Below are 21188 nucleotides of genomic sequence, written 5' to 3'. Positions count from 1 at the left end.
GGCGGGGGAACCACTTATGGGTCACACTTATGGGGCTGGGTACAGGTATGTCAACCAGGGACCCCATAATGTCCCCACTGGTGTCACACTTATGGGGCTGGAGATGCAGTTATGGGGTTTGGGGTCTCACTTGTGGGGCTGGGGATGCAGTTATGGGGTTGGGGATGCAGTTATGGGGCTGGGGAGGCACTTATGGGGCTGGGGATGCACTTATGGGGCTGGGGAGGCAGTTATGGGGCTGGGGACTCAGATATGTGTCTGTGTTCCCACTTATGGGGCTGGAGAAGAATTTATGGGATCAGGGATGCAGTTATTGGGCTGGAGATGCAGTTAAGGGGCTGGAGATGAACCTATGGGGCTGGGGAACCACTTACGGGTCACACTTATGGGGCTGGGTACAGGTATGTCAACCAGGGACCCCCATAATGTCCCCACTGGTGTCACACTTATGGGGCTGGAGATGCAGTTATGGGGTTTGGGGTCTCACTTGTGGGGCTGGGGATGCAGTTATGGGGTTGGGGATGCAGTTATGGGGCTGGGGAGGCACTTATGGGGCTGGGGATGCACTTATGGGGCTGGGGAGGCAGTTATGGGGCTGGGGAGGCATTTACGGGTCACACTTATGGGGCTGGGGATGCAGTTATGGGTCCCACTTATGGGTCTGGTGACCCACTTATGGGTCTAGGGACCCACTTATGGGGCTGGGGTCACACTTATTGGGACCCCATTAGGGTTTATGGGGACGTCATTAGTGTTTGGGGTCACAGATATGGGGCTGGAGCCTCACTTATGGGTCTCAGTTATGGGGCTGTGTTCACACTTATGAGGCTTGGGGTCCCCATTGGCCCCTATAGGGTCACTTTTATGGGGCTGGGGATGCAGTTATGGGGCTGGAGCCTCACATATGGGTCACACTTATGGGAGTGGGGACATCTTGAAGTCTTTAGGGTCACACTTATGGGTCTGAGGACCCGCTTACGAGTCTGTGTTCCCACTTATGGGTTTGTGTTCCCACTTACGGGGCTGGAGCCTCACTTGTGGGTCACAATTATGGGGCTGGAGCCTCACTTATGTGTCTGGAGCCTCACTTATGGGGCCAGGGGTCCCCATTGGCCCCTATGGGGTCACACTTATGGGGCTAGAATCATAATTATGGGGTTTTGAGTCCCACTTATGGGTCTGTCTTCCCACTTATTGGTCTGGGGTCCCCATTGGCCCCTATGGGGTCACACTTATGGGTTGCACTTACCTTGTTGCTTGCCGGCCTTCTCATTGTCATTGGGATGAATGTGGTCCCATATAAAGGCCTGTCTCGCTCCAATTTAGGAGTGAGGCAAAGGTTCTTTTGATATGTTATGCCCGGCGTGAGATTAAGAAGAAGAGCATTCAAATGTTGATCCGACCAGTTTATTAGAGGTGATAGACAACTGAGGGGATGGGGAAGGGAGAGCGACGGATACCAAAATTAGGGTGATGGGGACGGGAAAGTAGGCAATAGAAAAAGGTAGAAAAGAGCAAGAATTACGTTAAAGCGGGGAATAGTCACCTCCTGGATGCAGCAGCGACCCGTAGTACGTTGTTATGTTGGTAGGGGAGAGCAGCAGCAGAGTAGCAGGCCGCAAGCAGCAGATCGGTGCAGCGCAGAAGGCGGTCACAGTACCGTGGTCTCAAGAAGCGGAGTGTCGGGCAGCGAGGTCTCACGGAGCAGAGTCTCGAGCAGCAATCCCAGGAGAGACAGTAGGCAGCAGTAGGACAACGGTGGAGGAATCTGAGGTCAGTTACCTAAAAGGTTCTTCAGCATGCAGGCATCTTCTTCAGCATGCAGGCGTTCATGTAGAGAGGCATCTGATGACAGAAAACCTCCTTGTTTCCATAGTGAGGCATCTGGTATCAGAAAACCCAAATTCGGGGTTAGTCCGTGCCCTTTTTATCCTACTTCTTCCCAGCCTTCGTGACATTTCTGGAAGGCTCGGGTCAGAGTCATGTGAATTCCTCGGAGATGGCCATCTTCCTTGAGATAGGCCCACACAAAAAGACCACTTTAGGGCCATTAATCAGCATCTTATCTCTCTTATAGCTCCCAGACTTGTCCATCTCTTGAACAAAGGGATTTCTCGAACCTTGGTTCCTGTGTGTCTCAGACAAAGGGAGTCCTGGAACCTTGGCCAGGACTTGCCTGAACTTGTTCATTTCAGCAAACTTTGAGACAGTAATGTAAAAAGCATGGCCTCTTACACCACCCCATGACTCAAAGTTTGCTTAAAAAATGGACCACTGCTGATCCAGGATGGTGAGAAAAAGATAGCAAGCATGAGGGAAAAGGAAGGTGAGGGTGGTTTAATACAATGATTACAAAAGATCTCTTGATGTGCTCAACTTCTCCATCACTTGAGGAGGTTACAAAATACATGGACAATACAACACATTGGATAAGTTCAATGAAACGTGATATCATACACAAAACAAACATGAAAGTTGCAACAACACACAATAGATATAATAAGATGCGTTTCACACACAGTCCACCTGGAAGCCAGGAAAAAAGGTCAAGGTCTGGACTTTTCCAAGTTTGGACAGGAACATGTCCTATTTTCTGTATACCTTCAGCAATTGGTTTAACTTTACCATTATCAATCTTTAGACAACAGGTGGAATCATTTAATTTGACACAGGCACCTCTCAGTGATTCTTCAGGAGGGGTGAGACAAATATTACATAATGAATAAAAGGTAGAAAGTGAGAAGGAACAGCCATACACTGAAAACAACCATACATTTAACAATGACCAATAGCAATAAATAAACAAGTAAAACAATAGGGATCTTTGTGTCAGAAGAACTTTCCACTTGAGCATTTCCAAAATAGTTCAATTGCTGAGAGATATAAATACTAGTCTGGCAAGTTTAAGAACTGTTATAGTCACAACATAGTGTAGGATACCCCAGAATTTAAATCATAGGCAGTAATCCCAGAAACATACATGTTTCTTGTCAAAAACTCAGACACTTTCCAACAACCATGTTTTGAATGGAACTCCTGGACTGATGAGACACTGAAAAGCATCAGTGCAAAGGATTTTATGATAAATTACACTTTTGTGACTACATCTAACATATATTAGATGGGTTCCATTGCTCATTTCCCAATTCATTAGGAATTTGGAAACACCATGGAGTTACGTGCAAATCACCATCAAGTTTGACCAAAAGAGGTGAAATAAGGGGTCAAAAGGAATGATTACCACTGTGCAAAAAGTACAAGAAAGCCAGGATGACCTGAAAAAAAAAAACACTGAACCCAATTGTGAAGTTTAAACAGATCCAAAGACTGATATCAATCACAACTCACAACTACAGCAAACAAAAACATAATACTATTGCAACCAAATATGTAATAAAGAGATATATCAGTATTCTAGCATGATCACATCTTCAATTTTTCTGTCATAAAACACAAATGGTTAAAATCAGCTACAAGCCATTCTGTTCCGTGAAGGTCCCACGGGGATCTTCTGTAAAATAAAGCAAGACAACTTGCCCTTCGGGGGCTTTGTTAATACAATTATCTTCTCCTTTTGTTGCGAGCTTTCTAACACATCCACCCTTCACTGCTTTCTACCCTCCCCCCCCCCCCCACCTCCCTCTCATCTGGGGGAGGGGGCGAAAGTATCAACTTTCCTTGGGCTTTTGTTCTGGCCACAAGTTAACTAATTTCTCTAGCCTGACTGTGGGTAATCCATTCATCAAATCTCATGGAACACCCTTTTGCCAGTCCAGTGTCCAGAGACGATTACGTTTATGATCAATATTTCTCCTACCTGTTCTTATTGGCAATGAGACCCTTCCAGTTCCACTAAGCTTTGGGCTAGGTGGCCTAGGAGCAAGGGTGGTTGCTGCGAGCCTTACTTCCCCTGGCTCAGATTTACTGGAAGAAGCCACAGGCCCATACTTCCTTTCATAATTAATCAACTCTTGGGCAACCTCCCCCCATGTCCATACATTGTACCCTGACTGCAAATGGCCGGAGGTGCCAGTTCCTTCTAATGCTGGCCGGGTTCTTTCTCCCTGAGGCATAGCTTGTATTTTTCCCTGTAGTTGTATACCTATGGGTTTCAGCGATTCTGGAAGCCCCCTAATTAAAGGAGTCATCCTTTCAGGATCCACAGGCATCATCATAGGTATTCATGATGTGGCTGCAGCTTTCTATCATACATCATTTGGAGACAAGCAGCCTTTTGAACACTTTCAACCAATTGATCAGCTGTCCCATTAATGGCAAGAGGGTCTCCCCTTTCTAAAGGGTTGAGACCACCAGCCCAGTAAGCAGCCCTTTGTGTTAGGGACCAGGGAACACGGTTATTACCAGTAGTCAAAAATACTCCTGGCCCCCAATAACCCTCAGCCTCCTTTTCGGTTAACATTATTTTTTCTCCACCAGTTAGACTGACTCTCCATACATATTCTGTTTCCGATTCCTTTGGAGAGTGGCTAAAATCCTTTTTCAGTTTTGCTAATTCAGTGGCAGAAAAGGGAATTTCTTTAACATTCATTTGAGGATCCAGGTCCTCTCCATTATCAAAGGTATCTTCTGTTTTTATTAGTGGGCGCAGAGGGGCTATTGGGGTTTCAATCTTATCAAAACTTTGTTTTGCTTCTTTCAGTTCTTCCTGAGGATACAGTTTTTCTTGTGGTGCAACATGAATATCAGTGTCACCCGTATCTTTATATGTTAAAATTTCCTTAAAAGCCATTTGTAACAAGGCCGAATTATGTCTCTCTCTTTCCAATTGTACTTCTAGATTTCCAATTTGGTTTTGCAAGGCTTTCACGAGTTCCTGGGTTGTTTTAACTGTTTCTTGTAACGACTGTATAGTCTGGTTTTCCGCCTCAAGCTGCTGGTCTCGGAACTCCACGGCTGCTTTTAAAGCAGCACCGAGTACTGCACAAATAAATGATTTGCCTTTCTGTAGCAAAGTATTCCCTTTTCATCTACTATGGGGTACCTTTTCACTATTCACTGACACTTCATGATGGATGGGCAAGGAAGATGAGGAAAGGCAGCTGCCCTTTGTGAGAGTGCACTGAGCTCTGCCTGGGGATGGCAGAGGAGCCAGCTGAGAACTGATGGAAAAGTCACAAAGAGGAGAGCGGCAGATTCTGTTCCTTGCTTCCTGATCAGGAAGAACAAGAGGAAGAGGAAAGGCAGGTATGTGAGTTACAGCTGGGATGGAATTGTTTTCTTCAGACTGTCCGCTATGGTGCAGTGTTTTAGTTCTAGGAGAAAACCATTGATAACACTCTGATGTTTTCAGTTGCTGCTAAGCAGTGTTGTACAGAGCCAAGGCCATGGTCAGAAGAGGGCACATGGAGCTGGGAGGGAACAGAGTGAGGACAGCTGACTGATAGTGGCCAAAGGGACGTTCTCTATCACCGGACAGCAAGCAGAAATTGTATTGAAAGGGGTGGGAGTCCATCTCAGTCTTTTCTCTTCCCAGGGCCCAACTGGGCATCTGTCTGGTGGTGCTGAGCAAGTGATTGTTTATCCGCTGTTACATACAATTCAATATCAACAGATATATAGTGATAACTATAACTCCTCTCCTTTTATCTCTCTTAGTAAATTGCTTTGTTACAACCCACAAGTTGTACTTTTTTTCCCAGTTCTCTTCCCCATCCCATTAGGAATGGGGCAGTGCTCCAAGCACTGTGTGCTGCTGAGCCACATGTTGGGTTCAACAACCACCGTCATTTTGGTGCCAGATGTGAGTCTCCAAGGGTTGAGATAACAGCACATTTGTCCAGATCGAGTTAACACAGGGCTTTGTGGGAGTTGGAGAACTGCAGGCCATGATGCTGATAGTTTCCCTATGTGTGGAGCCTGCTGAGTCTTCTCATGAAGCTGCATTGCACAGCTCCTTGCTTGCTGCTTGTTTTCCCTGCTGCATTATTTGTCAACTCTGGATTCTGGATTAGGGTATTTATTTTGCTATGCTCTTTGACCTTGCTTTGTATGATGATAAAATTGGCAGCTGACAAAGTGAAGTTTTGTGCACATTCATCTCTGTGGTCATCTTTGGGTTTTGGAAGTAATATTGTTGGTATGATTAGAAATTACACATTTTACACCGTCTTCTCTGGGAGCCCAGGTGTATTCAAGGAGTGACTGGTTATTGTATTGAGGGACATGGTTTAGTGGGAGCTATTGGTAATAGATGAACAGTTGGACTGGATGATCTTTTAGGCCTTTTCCAACCTTTGTGATTCTAGAATTCTAGGACTGAGGTTAAACATTATTCAGGAATATCAGTGAGAGATCAGCCCCAAGGTGAGAAGGCTCTGCATGGCAGGGGGTGTGGGACGGTCTGGGCAGCTGCCTGGAGTGGTGGGCACCCCCAGGGCTTTGGAACTTCATCTCTGGGCAACCGCATGATCCTGAGAAACTGGTAGAATATTGGGGGAAGGTCTGCTGTGGCTCTGGTAGCCCCCAAGAAACACACATGACTGCAGTGTGCCAGATCCAGAGAGCTGGAAATGCTGACAGTGCTGCAGCCTCTGCAACTCTTGGCACAGACCGTGCAGCAGCTCCAAGGTTTTGCCACATGTCCTGCGTTTGCTCCATGCTCTGGAGAGATCCCGCTGTCACTCCACCCCTCATAATGAGCTCTGCAGTCACTCCTGCTACTGGTCCTGTAGCTGTTCCAAGTATTGCTATAAGAAAATGAAGCAAATTCCTCCCAAGGGAGGTGCACTGTGCCAGGAGGTACAGCCCTGTAACCTTCCAACCCCTCCAATGAGCACAGTGGCTGCTCCAACTTCAGTCACAGGTCCTGCAGTGATTTCAGCTCTGGCAATGAGCTCTGCAGTTGCTCCAACTCCTGCAGTAGGAAAACAGCCTCTCCAGTTCCTACAGTGAACCTTGAGGCTGTTAAAAACCCTGCAACAGGTCCCAGACTTGCAAACAGATATGTATATAAACTATTATCATCCATGTATCATATGTATATGTATTAGTACACGCACATGTTAGCCACTGCCTATATTGTATATATGTGAAAATATACTATATATATAAGATATGTATATATGCATTTATCATATTTATAATCGTTTTCTTTTTATCTTGACCTTAAACCACAGATTCTAATCCTCAGCACTGCCTTGAGTCCCTTACAGATCTCCTTGGGACTTCTGAAACTATCCCTGCCAGTCAGTGAAATGCACCAGAATATCTTGAAGTCTTCTCAGGGAGCAGCTCCTGAGGTACATTCCTTAAACCAGATTTGGAAGAGGCCTCCAGTTCTCTGGACCTGCTCCGAAGGGGCCCTCTTGTTATGGCAGTGACAGCAAGGAGACCAGCACTGACGCAGTCGTTCATATTGCTGGCTACTGACTGCTGTCATGGAGTGCTGCTGTAGAGACAACAGGACTGTTGTGAGACACAGAAGACCTTCAGCCTGCACAAATGAGAGGACTTGAGAGCACTGTGGCAGTGTAAAGAGATAAGAAATGAAAACGTTGAGCTGCTGTCTGTGGCTGTACCTCCCCAAATCCAGACAAAGTAGGAAAAAAGAAAAGCTAAGCAAATGTCTTTTTTGAAACCTTTTTAAATATCTTATAACGTATTCAGGGAATCTGGTTACATGTTTACATCAGCTCCTAAAGTGACAAAATGAAATTAGGTAGGAAAGAATTTAAATTCATTTTTATTTGTAAGTTCAATAACATTATTTTCTTTTGCACATTCCTATATCTCACATAATCAAACAACCAAAGATACATAAAACATGAAGAACCACCACTGGGAATCCTATGAGGAAGTTGTGCATTTTATGGAATGTGCGTATTGCACTACTGGAATAGTGCGTATTGCAACACCTTCCTGAAAGCGTGCTTGATCTCCCTGTTCCTCATGCTGTAGATAACAGGGTTCAAGGTTGGAGGAACCACTGCGTACAGAAGTGCCACTGTCAGATCCAGGAGTGGGGAGGAAATGGAGCGGGGTTTCAGGTAGGCAAAAAAGCCAGTGCTGAGAAAGAGGGAGAACACAGCCAGGTGAGTGAAGCACGTGGAGAAGGCTTTGTGCCGTCCCTGCTCAGAGGGCATCCTCAGCACAGCAAGGAAGATCTGCACATAGGACACCACTATGAAAACAAAGCAACCAAAGCCTAAACTCACACCAAAAGAGATAAACACAACTTCCCTGAGATTTGATTCTGAGCAGGAGAGCTTGAGGATCTGGGGGATTTCACAGAAAAACTGGTTGACAACATTGCCTTGGCAGAGAGGCAGTGAAAACGTACTGGCAGTGTGCAGCAGGGAATTGAGAACCCCAGTGCCCCAGGCAGCTGCTGCCATGGTGGCACAAGCTCTGCTGTCCATCAAGGTCCCGTAGTGCAGGAGCGTGCAGATGGCAACGTAGCGGTCATAGGACATGATGGTGAGAAGGGAATACTCTGCTGAGAGTAAGAGGACAAAGAAAAAGAGCTGTGCAGCACATCCTGTGTAGGAGATGGCCCTGGTGTCCCAGAGGGCGTTGGCCATGGCTTTGGGGAGAGTGGTCGAGATGCAGCCCAGGTCGAGGAGGGCCAGGTTGAGGAGGAAGAAGTACATGGGGGTGTGCAGGCGGCGGTCGCAGGCTACGGCTGTGCTGATGAGGCCGTTGCCCAGGAGGGCAGTCAGGTAGATGCCCAGGAAGAGCCAGAAGTGCAGGAGCTGCAGCTGCCGCGTGTCTGCCAACGGCAGCAGGAGGAATTCGCTGATGGAGCTGCTGTTGGGCATCTGCTGTTGTTGTGCTTGGAGTCCTGCTCAGAGTGCAGAAGATAATGACAAGTCCAGACCATTCTCAGAGACACTCCTCCTGCTATACTATGAAATGTTTTTATTCTCTTACAACAGTGTACATTTAGCACCATTACTTGCATTTAATTTCATGTATTTTAGCATTCCTAAAGCAGAAGCAGCATATGGAGCTCTGACCTTCCTCTTATTTTCTTATCCCTTCTCCCTGGATATTTCCTACTGTTTCTTGTCTTATCTTTACCCCAAGTGCTCTTAGAGCCCCCTACCCCAGGTTCAGTGGCATTCAGTTTCAGTTAGAAAATGCTGCCTGTTTTTATGATCAGTGAATTATTCATGCCTGCAGAAAATGAAGATTATTACAATTGGTTCCATTCTTAGAGAAGGGGTAGACTGAGAGCACATCATGTGTGACTGTTCACAAAACAAGCAAATGACTTACGAAAAATTCTCAGATCTCTGACAGCCCCTTTTAGGTTTCTTACTCCAATCCTTTTTACCCCAGAAAAGAAAATGGAAACCTGCCTTCGCTCTCCTCTTGCCAAGGGCGTTCACAAACATTCTGTTGTGAAGTGGAGCTGTGATCCCCTGCCCCAGGCAGCAGCTGTGGCAGCACAAGCCCTGCCGGGGGGGCTCCTTCCCCCCACCCGTCTCCCCGCAGCGCCCTGGGCAGCTCCCCGGGCAGGCTGAGTGCTGAGCCTGGCAGGCGGCAGAGTCCCATACCCGGCACACAGCCCCTGGGGCACAGCAGGGACCCTCCTCTGCAGGACAGCCCCGGGCACCTGCCTGCAGCCCCCGCTGCACAGCCTGCAGCCATGCTGGGACATGCAGCCCTCAGGGCTGTGCTCTTACAATCCAGCACAGAAGCCCCCAGCTGGAGCAGAAGGCTTTTTCCACTGTAAAGAAACATGCAGTGCCTGCGGCCAGATCTGTTATGGTTTGTCCCACATTTAGATAACCCTCTATTAAAAGCATCTGCATTGTCTACTGCAAGGGACTTACTGTATCATGGTCTTTGAGTAATGCTCTTTCATAGAGCTCGCAGCCCACTTACACAGTACATATCTTGTAAGCTCTCTCCAATTTCTCTCCTCTCTTTCTGTCACCTGCAGGCTGTGCTGTGCACAAGAGCTGCTCCTGGGCACAGCTGTCTCTCTACAGCACCATCCACTTTTATGAGCTCCCTGTGTCCCAGGAGCGTGGCCCAGCTCAACAGCAGATGATCTCATTTTTATTCTTCCCACTCATCTCCCCTGACAATCCCCTGACAATCCCCTGAAATGTCTGGACCGCGCATGCCTGGCCATGTTGGTTGTCCAGAAAATATCTGGATAATTGAAATCCCCCATAAGCACCAGTGCCTGGGAGCGTGCCGCTACTTCCAGTTGCTTATGGAAGGCCTCATTGACCTCCTCCTCCTGATCAGGAGGCCTGTAGTACACACCCACAACAGTGTCCCCTTTGCCAGCCTGGCCCTTGATTCTCACCCACAAGCTCTCAACTTCTACATTACTCTCCCCCAGGTGGAGTTCAATACATTCTAGCTGCTCTCTCACGTAAAGGGCAACTCCACCACCCCGCCTTACCAGCCGATCTTTTCTAAAATGCACATAGCCCTCCATGACAACATTCCAGTCATGCGAGCTGTCCCACCACGTCTCCGTGATCGCAATGAGATCATGGCCACGTGACTGTACGCAGAACTCCAATTCTTCCTGTTTATTCCCCATGCTTTGCGTGTCGGTATAGAGGCACTTGAGAGAGGCAGCATCTCTCCACCCCTCTCCATGCCTTTTAACTCCATTGTCTGCACCCAGTGAGTTCTGCTTTAAGACCTGAACTGCCGCCTCAGACCCAGTGACCCTTGTTATGTCCCCTTCCCCCATCCTACCTAGTTTAAACACCTGTCAATAAGTCCTGACAGTTCCTCACCTGGAACCCTCTTACCCCTTTGAGACAGGCCGCTTCCGTCTGCAGCTGTCATGCCAGGAGCCGAATAAATTGCCCCATGATCAAAAAAAACAAGACTCCTATGTCTGCACCAACTCTTTAACCATTTGTTTAAGAGCTGGGTTTTTAGGCCCAACTCAGTATCCCTCCCTGCCACTGAAGGTACAGATGCAATAACCACTTGCACACCTGTTCCTTTGATTACCCGCCCCAGTCCTCTGAAATCATTTTTGATAGCCTTTAGGCTTTTTTAACTAACTTCTTCACTGCCAGCCTGAACTATCAGCAGGGGATAGTAGTCAGAAGGGCAGATCAGACTGGGAAGTCTCCCAGAAATGTCCCTGACCGGTGCCCCGGGGAGGGAGCACACCTCCCTGTGGGTAGGGTCAGGCCGGCATATAGGGCCTTCCATTCCTCGCAGAAGGGAGTCGCCTATGACGACTACCCTTCTATCCCTCCCTGTGGAAGAAGTTTTGAGGCGCGGGTGTGTCCGCTTCCCCCGAGGCACCCTCACAGGTGGGGCTGCTTCCACATCGGCATTCACCTCTCCCTCGGGTTCCAGGGCCCCAAACCTATTTTGCAGAGGCACCTGGGGAGCCAAGCATGGTCGTGGGGGGGGACTCCCACTTCGCCGAGCTGCCGGTACCTGTTTCCACCCATCCTTTTCTCTCAGACTACTTCGGTCTGACTGGCAACTGCAGGATAGAGGCTCTGCCGACAGTCCCACACCCCCTACCCCTACATTTGTATTGGTAGGGGTAAGGGAGGACTGAGGGCTCAGTGCAGCAGGAGCACAGTCCATCTGCACACTCCTTTCTATCGCCTGTTTGCAAGGCGACCGGGGGCAATATGCTCCTTGGGGAGCCTCAGCTGTGTGTCTGGATCCCAGGGCCGATAGGGCCTGGCACCACCCATCAATTTCAATTTCACAGTCCTTAATGGACCTCAGCCTCTCCTGTTCAGATTCTCTGATTGTCCGCAGTCTAACTACCTCCTCCCTAAGCTCCACCACAAGGCTGAGCAGCTCATCTAGCTGCTCACACCGCACACAAGTTGCATCCTTCCCATCCTCTCCTGGCAGCAGCAGGTTGAGGCACTCCTGGCAGCCAGAGACCTGAACTGCCGCATCTTGGAGCAGACCCTCTGTTTGGGTTGACACAGTCTTTGCACGGGAAGACCGTTTCCTGGTAAGGACCATGTTTGAAGTGTTAGCATCAGGTCCTGTCAACAGAAGAGCAAGTTACCTGAGAAAAGACAAGAGCACTGACCCGTGCTCACACAGGATGCAGCCTCCACTCCCACTGCTGTCTTATTGAGTGGGTAGTCCAGGCAGCCCTCAAACACTGACTACCTCCAAACTAGGTGCTCAGAACAGCTTTTCACACCTTCTGTGTTGTGTGGGCGGGAACTAGTTCCCACCCACTCTGGCCTCTCTTTATCCACACAGCAAATGGGTGTCTCTCTGTGCACAAGAGACGCTCCTGGGCATAGCTGTCTCTCTACAGCACCATCCACTTTTATGAGCTCCCTGTGTCCCAGGAGCGTGGCCCAGCTCAACAGCAGATGATCTCATTTTTATTCTTCCCACTCATCTCCCCTCACATTTCCCTGGGTCCTCAAGGTCAACATCTCCTGAAAGACAACAGCATCATGACTGTGCTTTGAAATCCGCTCAATTAACCACCACATGTCCAGTGGTCAGTGACTGATGGAGACATATAGCGAGTGCTACTAGAGTTCGTTTGATGAAGCACAAAGGGCACCCAGGCAAGGACAGGGAGGTTTGGACTTTCCCTGTGCAGGACAGTGATCCAGCTGAGGCAGTGCAGGAATCTCATCCCTTGACAGAAATCCTGGAGCTGAAATGAGATTCAGCTCCCCACAGAACCACAGGAGCTGGGATTCCTCTGGTTCAGTTCAGAAGTGCACAAGGAGTTGCCTGCATGTGAGCTCCTGCTCTGAGTCCTCGGTCCTTCAGCTGGGAGGCAGCTGCTCACACACAGACACTGGGTGATGCCCAAGGTGCCTGGGCTGCTCCTGATGTGTGCCAGTGCTTGTAAACTGTGTGGGAAATCCCTGAGATAGACACCTCCTTCCTGGGCATCAGCTGAGGGCCAGAGAGGGGATAGCACCGGCTGTCTGGTGTATTCACACGCATCTGCAAGAGCAGCACAGGGCCTTCAGCAAAGCCATGCCCTAGGAGTGTCCGTGTTGCTACGTCGAATCCAAGACCCACGATCCGTCTAATGTCTGTGTTTCACCTTCTGCACACTGATACCACAGATGAGCTGCAGGCCTGAGCTCCTGTTTGGACCACAGGGACACAGTTACATGGCTTCCACAACTTCACTGTAGCACAAGGGGAGTACAGAGTCTTAACAAAGGTTGGGTGAGGAGTCAAGGAAGGGCGACTGCCCTCTGTGAGAGTGCACTGAGATCTGCCTGAGGATGGAAGCGCAGACAGGTCAGAGCTAAGGGAAATGGCCAACAGAGGAGACCATCAGTGTCTGTTCCTGTCTTCTTTTCATGGAGAGCAAGTGGAAGGTGCCCTCTGCAGACATATGGTAGTCTCATGTTGTCAGGCCATTGACCCTTTTGGGAGCCTTTTTCACTCCAGTATCTGCTGCAGGGACAGCACAGCAGGGCATGTGCCATCCAGAAGATTTGTGCAGAGCACAGATGGGAGATTCTTGACCAAGCCATGGAGGAACCAAAGAGGAGAGGTTCTCTGCTGGATCACATACTCTCCGTCAACAAAAGTCTGGTGGGATCTCTGAAGGTCAAAGGGGCATCAGGCCATGTACAAGAAGCAAATGGATCTCGTTTTATCTATTTATTTATTTATTTATTTATTTATTTATTTATTTTGAGTCCGTAAGCTTTAAAGATATTCATTAATGTCAATAAAATCGAGACAAAGAATTAAAGACAAAAATTGAAATCAATGAAAATTTGTTAACCATTCTCAACATGAAAAAACCTCATGAGTCTTGTTCCATTTTAAGTTGTAAATATGTATCTTTGAGGTGATTTGATGTCTTCTTTTTTTTTCTTTTTTTTCTTTTTTTTTCTTTTTCTGAAACTACGATGCTTTCCAGAACTGTGTTTGCTGGACACAAATGCCTTCAGGTTCAGGGACACAGACAGCGGTGTCAGTGCCAATGCCCTGAGACTATAGCCCGGCGCCCGCTGCTGCTCTTCCCTGCTGTCTATTCGATGTCCCTCATGCTCCAGGTGTCTCCAGCTCTCTTAAATAAATGGCTGTCGTTAAGGGCATGTTTTCAGCAGGCCATTTAGACACATGCTCCTACCACAGCCTGCCAGATTTCCTCACCCCTTGCTCTTTGTTCAGCCAGATACCTCCCAATTATCTGTCTGATTTCTGACATTTAGGGGGATGACTCAAATTTGCTCCATCTTGCCAAAGTCTGATGGACTGTGTTGTCAACTCCTTCACTGTGATTCTATCTATCCCTTCTTATCTTTTCTTTTTCTCTTACTTTTTCTTTTTCTATGTCGTTTTCTTCTCCTTTTTCTTTCCTTTACCTTTTCCCTTTCCCTTTCCATATCCTTTTTTTTCCCTTTTCATTTTCCTTTTTCTTTTTCTATTTCTATTTCTTTTTTTCTTTCACTTTCTCTCTTTTAATTTTTCATGCTTCAAACAAAGCATGAATTCTGTAAGTTGTTCATTAATGTCAGTAAAAGAGAAAAAAAAGAGTTGAAGACAAAGAGAAATCAAGAAGAATGTGTTAACCCGTCTCAAAGTGAGAAATACTCACGAGTCCTGTTCAGTGTTGATACCTCCCAACTCCCTGGCTGATCTATCCCAGGGAGATTACTGGAATTTGCTCCATTCCTCAAAAGTCTGTTGTCAGCTCCTTCACCGTGATTCTGTCTATCCCATCCTATCTGTGTCTAAATCATTTCTTGTGCAAATATTCCCTATGAAAGATAAACCTCAATAGAAGCAGCTTGGACACGGCATACAGTTGATCACTGTGTTTTACTGTTCATTCAATTACATCACCTTTCCTTCTGTTTGTTGGACATAAATAAAGAGAATTCTTTCTTTTTCCATGTGCAGCTGGTTCTCTGTGGAAAGCCAGTGGGAGTTGGTACAAAGTAGGTTTAACACTGAGCGGGTGATGGCAGAAGAGAAGAGTGATGTGAGGAAAAGTGATGCAAGTCCCATGGGGCCAATGAGAGTAGAAGCGAGGTGGGGAGATTGAGGAGGAACTTTCTCCACACAGAAACAGAATAGAACTCACTGGGGACATCCTGGATTGACATCAGTTGCAAAGTGCTTCTTTTACTTCCTGTATAAAACAAACTATAAACAAATAGACAATAACTGCATTTTGGATTCTTGCTCATTAAGCTGTCTCCGTTTTGCTGAACAAGTTCTGAAAACCTGAAGAAGATAACAGGAAGGAACAAGGCACAAGAGGCTCTTTAGTTAATAATGGGCCACAGGGCGCATTTGGTGCTGAGTCCATCAAACTCCAGTGCAGAGAGAAGTTTGCACAAAGAACTCAGCAAGACAAAGTCAAAAGTAACAGTGAAGATTCTTGGAGTACTAATGGGCCCACTGAGGGCCATTAGCAAGTAAGCTTCCCAAGGCACTAATTAGAGCAGATAATTGGAAGCCATGACTCCAGTCAGGCAAAGGCACTGGCATGGTGGCTCTGATGCTAAGAAAATCCTTCTTTGTCTTCAGAAGCAAACAGGACAAGCCCTGATTCCCAGACCCTTGGCAGGGAGATCCTGTCTCTCATGTTGGCTCAGGGCCCTTCCTGGGCAGTGGGATGGAGGTCTGTATGATGTTTAATGAAAGACACGGGGACAGAAGATCCCAGGCTGTACATGGGGTGCAAGGACGGTGTGAAGTTCATGTCCCATATGGGCCCTGTGTATCATCGCAGGATGTGGGTTGAGAGAAGGGCCCAGTCTGAACAAGCAGTCAGTTCCAATGAAACTCTGAACTTCATAACAGAAACATGGTGGGATTGCTCCCATGACTGGAGCACTGCAATGGATGGCTACAAACTCTTCAGGAAGGATAGGCAAGGAAGGAGGGGTGGTGGTGTGGCTCTCTACGTTAGGGAATTCTTTTATGCTACCGAGATTGTTACTGGGGATGATAACATTGAATCCCTATGGGTAAAGATCAGAGGAAGGGCTGACAAGGCAGACATCCTGGTGGGCGTCTGTTATAGACCGCCAAACCAGGATGAAGAGACAGATGAGGTATTCTACAAGCAGCTGGCACGAGCTGCACAGTTGTCAGCCCTTGTCCTTATTGGGGACTTCATCTTCCCTGTCATATGCTGGGAGTATAGCACGGCACAGAAGAAGCCCTCTAGGAGGTTTCTGGAGTGCATAGAGGATGCCTTCCTGATGCAGCTGGTCAGAGAACCCACAAGAGGAAATGCCCCGCTAGACCTGCTGTTTGCAAACAGGGAATGTCTGGTGGGAGATGTGGAGGCTGGGGGCTGCCTTGGACAGAGTGACCATGAAATGATAAATTTCTCAATTCATGGTGAAACTTGGAGGGGGAATAGTAAAACTGCTACCTTGGACTTCCGGAGGGCGGACTTTGAATTGTTCAAGAGACTAGTAGGAGCAGTCCCCTGGCATTCAGTCTTAGCAAACAAAGGGGTCCAAGAGAGCTGGTTGCTATTCAAGAAGGAAGTCTTAAGGACACAGGAGCAGGCAGTCCCCCTGAGCCGCAAAATGAGCCGGTGGGGAAGAAGACCGGCGTGGATGAATAGGGAACTGTTCTTAAGGTTGCAGAAGAAGAAGAGAATCTACCGCCTGTGGAAGGAGGGAAGAGCAACTCAGAATGACTACAAAGAGGCTGGTAAGTTGTGTAGAGGGAAAGTCAGAGAGGCAAAAGCCCAGCTTGAATCTAAGCTGGCCGCTGGGGTAAAAACAAACAAGAAACCCTTTTACAAGTACATCAGCTGTAAGAGGAGGACAAAGGGGAATCTCCATTCTTTACTGGACAAGGCTGGGAATGTGATCACAGAGGATAAGGAAAAGGCAGATGTTCTGAATGCCTTCTTTACGTCTGTCTTTAAAAGTCATCTCGGTCATCCCCAGGGCTCCCCACGCTCTGACCTGGAAGTCTCGGCTGGGGAGCAGACTGAACCCCCTGTGATTCTTGAAGAAGTGGTCAGGGAATTACTACTCCAACTGGACTGCCACAAGTCCATGGGTCCGGATGAGATTCACCCAAGAGTGCTAAAGGAGCTGGCGGAGGTGATCGCTGAGCCGCTTTCCATTATCTTTCAGCACTCCCTGTTAATGGGTGAGGTCCCAGAAGACTGGAGGCTTCCCAACGTGACTCCCATTTACAAGAAAGGTTGTAAGGAGGATCCGGGGAACTACAGGCCTGTCAGCCTGACCTCGATGCCAGGGAAGGTAATGGAACGGATAGTCTTGAGGGAGATCATGTGGCAGGTGTGGGAAGACCAGGAGATCAGACCTAGCCAGCATGGGATTGTGAAGGGCCGGTCCTGCTTGTCCAATCTGATCTCATTCTACGATCCTGTGACCCGTCTAATAGATGAAGGAAAGGCTGTTGATGTGCTCTACTTAGACCTCAGCAAAGCCTTTGACACTGTCTCCCATGCTGTTCTCCTACAAAAGCTGGCAGCCCGTGGCTTGGATGAGTACACTCTCAGCTGGGTAAGGAGCTGGCTGGAGGGCCGGGCCCAGAGAGTGGTGGTGAATGGAATTAAATCCAGTTGGAGACCAGTCATGAGTGGTGTTCTTCAGGGGTCGGTGCTGGGACCTGTCCTCTTCAACATCTTTATTGATGACTTGGATGGGGGCATTGAGTGCACCCTCAGTAAGTTCACAGATGACACCAAATTGGCAGGGAGTGTCGATCTGCCTGAGGGTAGAGAGGCCCTGCAGAGGGATCTGGATAGGCTGGAGAGCTGGGCCAAAGCCAACGGGATGAGGTTCAACAAGACCAAATGCCGAGTTCTGCACTTTGGCCACAACAACCCTGGGCAGCGCTACAGGCTTGGGGCAGAGTGACTGGAGGACTGTGTTGAGGAAACAGACCTGGGGGTATTGATTGATGCTCGGCTGAACATGAGCCGTCAGTGTGCCCGGGTGGCCAAGAAGGCCAACGGCATCCTGGCTTGCATCAAAAACAGTGTTACTAGCAGCAACAGGGAGGTAATTGCCCCCCTGTACTCGGCATTGGTGCGGCCGCACCTTGAGTACTCTGTTCAGTTTGGGGCCCCTCACTGCAAGAAAGACATTGCAGCCCTGGAACGTGTTCAGAGGAGGGCTACGAAGCTGGTGAGGGATCTGGAGCACAGGCCTTATGAGGAGCAGCTGAGGGAGCTAGGATCGTTCAGCCTGGAGAAGAGGAGGCTCAGGGGAGACCTTATAGCTCTCTATAACTTCCTGAAGGGAGGTTGTAGTGAGCTGGGGGTTGGCCTCTTCTCTCGTGTAATCAGTGATAGAACTAGAGGGAATGGTTTTATGCTGTGTCAGGGGAGATTCAGGCTGGACATTAGGAAGTATTACTTTTTGGAAAGGGTAGTCAGGCATTGGAATGCACTGCCCAGGGAGGTGGTGGAGTCACTGACCATGGGAGTGTTCAAGAAATGCTTCGATGTGGTGCTGAGGAATATGATTTAGCCAGGAAGTATTGGTAATGGTTGGACTAGATGATCTTCTAGGTCTTTTCCAACCTTGATAATTCTGTGATTCAGTGATAATTGCCCCATAAGTGCTTCATACCCGCCCCATAGCTGGCCCATAAGTGCCCCATAGCTGCCCCATAGCAGCCCAATAAGTGCCCCATAAGTGCCCCATAGCTGCCCCATACTTGCCCAATATGTGACCCATAAGTGCCCCATTGCTGCCCAATAGCAGCCCCATAAGTGCCCCATAGCTGCTCCATAAGTTCCCCATATGTGCCCATAAGTGCCCTATAAGTGCCTCATAGCTGCCCCATAGATGCCCCATAGCTGCCTCATAACGGAACCAAAAGAGTCCCACAGCTTCCCCATAAGTGCCCCATAAAAGCTCCATAGCTGCCCCATAAGTGCCCCATAGCAGCCCCATAAGTGCCCTATAAGTGCCCCATACCGGCCCCATAGCTGCCCCATAGCAGACCCATATCTGCCCCATATGTGCCTCATAAGTGCCCCATATGTGCCTCATAAGTGCCCCATAGCTGCCCCATAAGTGCCCCATAGCAGCCCCATAAGTACCCCATAGCAGCCCAATAACTGCCCCATAGCTGCCACATAGCAGCCCCATAAATGCCCCATAAGTGCCCCATAAATGCCCCATAAGTGCCCCATAAGTGCCCCATAGCAGCCCAATAAGTGCCCCATAGCAGCCCATTAACTGCCCCATAGCTGTCCCTAAGCTGCCACATAGCAGCCACATAAGTGCCCCATAGCTGCCCAATAAGTGCCCCATAGCAGCCCATTAAGTGCCCCATAAATGCCTCATAGCTGCCCCATGAATGCCCCATAGCTGCCCCATAAGTGCCCCATAGATGCCCCATAGCTGCCCCATAAGTGCCCCATGGCTGCCCTATAGCAGCCTCATAAGTGCCACATAGCTGCCCCATACCAGCCCCATAAGTGCCCCATATGTGCCCTATAGGTGCCCCATTACTGCCCCATAGCAGCCCCATAAGTGCCCCATAGCTGCCCTATAAATGCTTCATAGCTGCCCCATAATTGCCCCATAGTTGCCCCATAAGTGTCCCATAGCTGCCCCATAAGTGCCCCATAGCTCCCCCATAGCTGCCCCATAAGTGCTCCATAGCTGCCCCATAAGTGCCCCATAGCAGCCCCATAAGTGCCCCATAGCCGCCTGTCACGGGTTACTTAGATTTACCTATGCCCGTGACAGGGGAAGGCACCCTGTGGGCCCCCCCCCCCCCCCCCCCCCGGGGCCCCGGAAAGGAGGGGGAAAAGGGGAATGGGATAAAAACAGCGGCAATCTAAGGAGGAAAAACTTATTTTACTAAATATGATACCGAAATACAAGATAACGCAATATAATATAATTGAGGCTAACAAATCGAACAAACAGAGAGAGAGAGTCCCCGAAAACCGAGAGGCCTACTGTGAACTCTAGGTGACACGGCTGGAACGCTTCCCACTCTCCGAGAAGTCCGAGAGAAGAAGGAGGGCACTCCAGCCTGGGAACGAGATTATACAGCGTCCTGGTCCCGTGACTTATTATTACCCCTGTTGTTCTCTGGGATATGTAGTCTTCTTCAGTGGACTGCACATTCAATAGAAGTATCCATACTTTACATGATGTTATGATGTGGAATACTGATAGCAAAATTACAAAATTACAAAACCATGACATTCTCCTTGCAGAGGTGTCCTTGGTTCTCATGCCGTTTATCTTGCTCCACAGTTGCTGCTCTGAACAGCTTTTCTTGTATTCCCACAAGCACCAGTGCAGCCACCGCCCTCAGGCACCCTGGCCATCCCTTACTCACTTCCTTGGCAATTTGCAGCTCAGGGGTTTGGCAGACGACTTCTTTCCTGGCAGTCCTTAAGGTTCAAAGTCCAGCTGTAATCTCATTTCCCAAATATGTCACTTGCTGTTGAGTTATTTGTGCTTTCTGTAAACCAAGAAACTCAGCAAACTCTCAGTCTATTGTACACAGTCCTTTTGTTGCTGTGGCAGCCACGTGCTGCAGTAAAGTTCCACCCTAGGATGGAGGATCCCAGATCTCAGGCTCATGAGTTGACCATCATTCAGCTGTTCTCACAACCCTGGGTAACCCTGTCCAGGTTAACTGAGACTCTTCTCCCCATATCAGGGCTTTCCTATTCAAAGGCAAATAACCTTGGGCTTCCTTTGGCCAAACCAGGCAGAAGAGACATCCCTCAAATCCAGAAGGTAAACTCCATCTTTTCGTTCCTTAACTTGGTTAATAAAGTGCATGGATTTGCCACCACTGAGTGTATCCATTCAACTATTCTAGTACTTGCCCTCAAGTCTTGTACCAAACTACAGCACTTGCTATCAAAATTGGAATCCAAACTCCAAAAAGTTACCTATTATTTCTTTTACCCTACTACAGTCCCATACCCTCAAAGGGCACCGCTTTACCCTGACTAGGCAAGCTCTTGCTTTTAACTTCTATTTAGGGCTTCATTTTTGGCCCTGATGCCCACACCACTAAGTGTGTCATATTTGAGACTGCTGTAACTCCTGGGGGTACAACATTGTTTTGCCCAGTTTGTGTTAAAGCCAGAGTTACAGTTTTTAATCAGTCAATATTGTTGCACTCTTAGCTCCAGTTTTATTCAATTTCTTGCCAGAGTAACCCAGCAGGTACAAGAATTTCTGTATTCCTGCTTGTTTTCTTAGCTTATGTTTAATTAATCCAAAAAAGGAAACCTTTTCTCGTTGGGCAGTAGCATCTACTACTGT

This window comes from Coturnix japonica, chromosome W, assembly GCF_054131305.1.
Source record: "Coturnix japonica strain WE chromosome W, WE-NBRP24, whole genome shotgun sequence".
Taxonomy (NCBI): domain Eukaryota; kingdom Metazoa; phylum Chordata; class Aves; order Galliformes; family Phasianidae; genus Coturnix; species Coturnix japonica.
Note: the sequence above shows the minus strand (reverse complement) of the source record.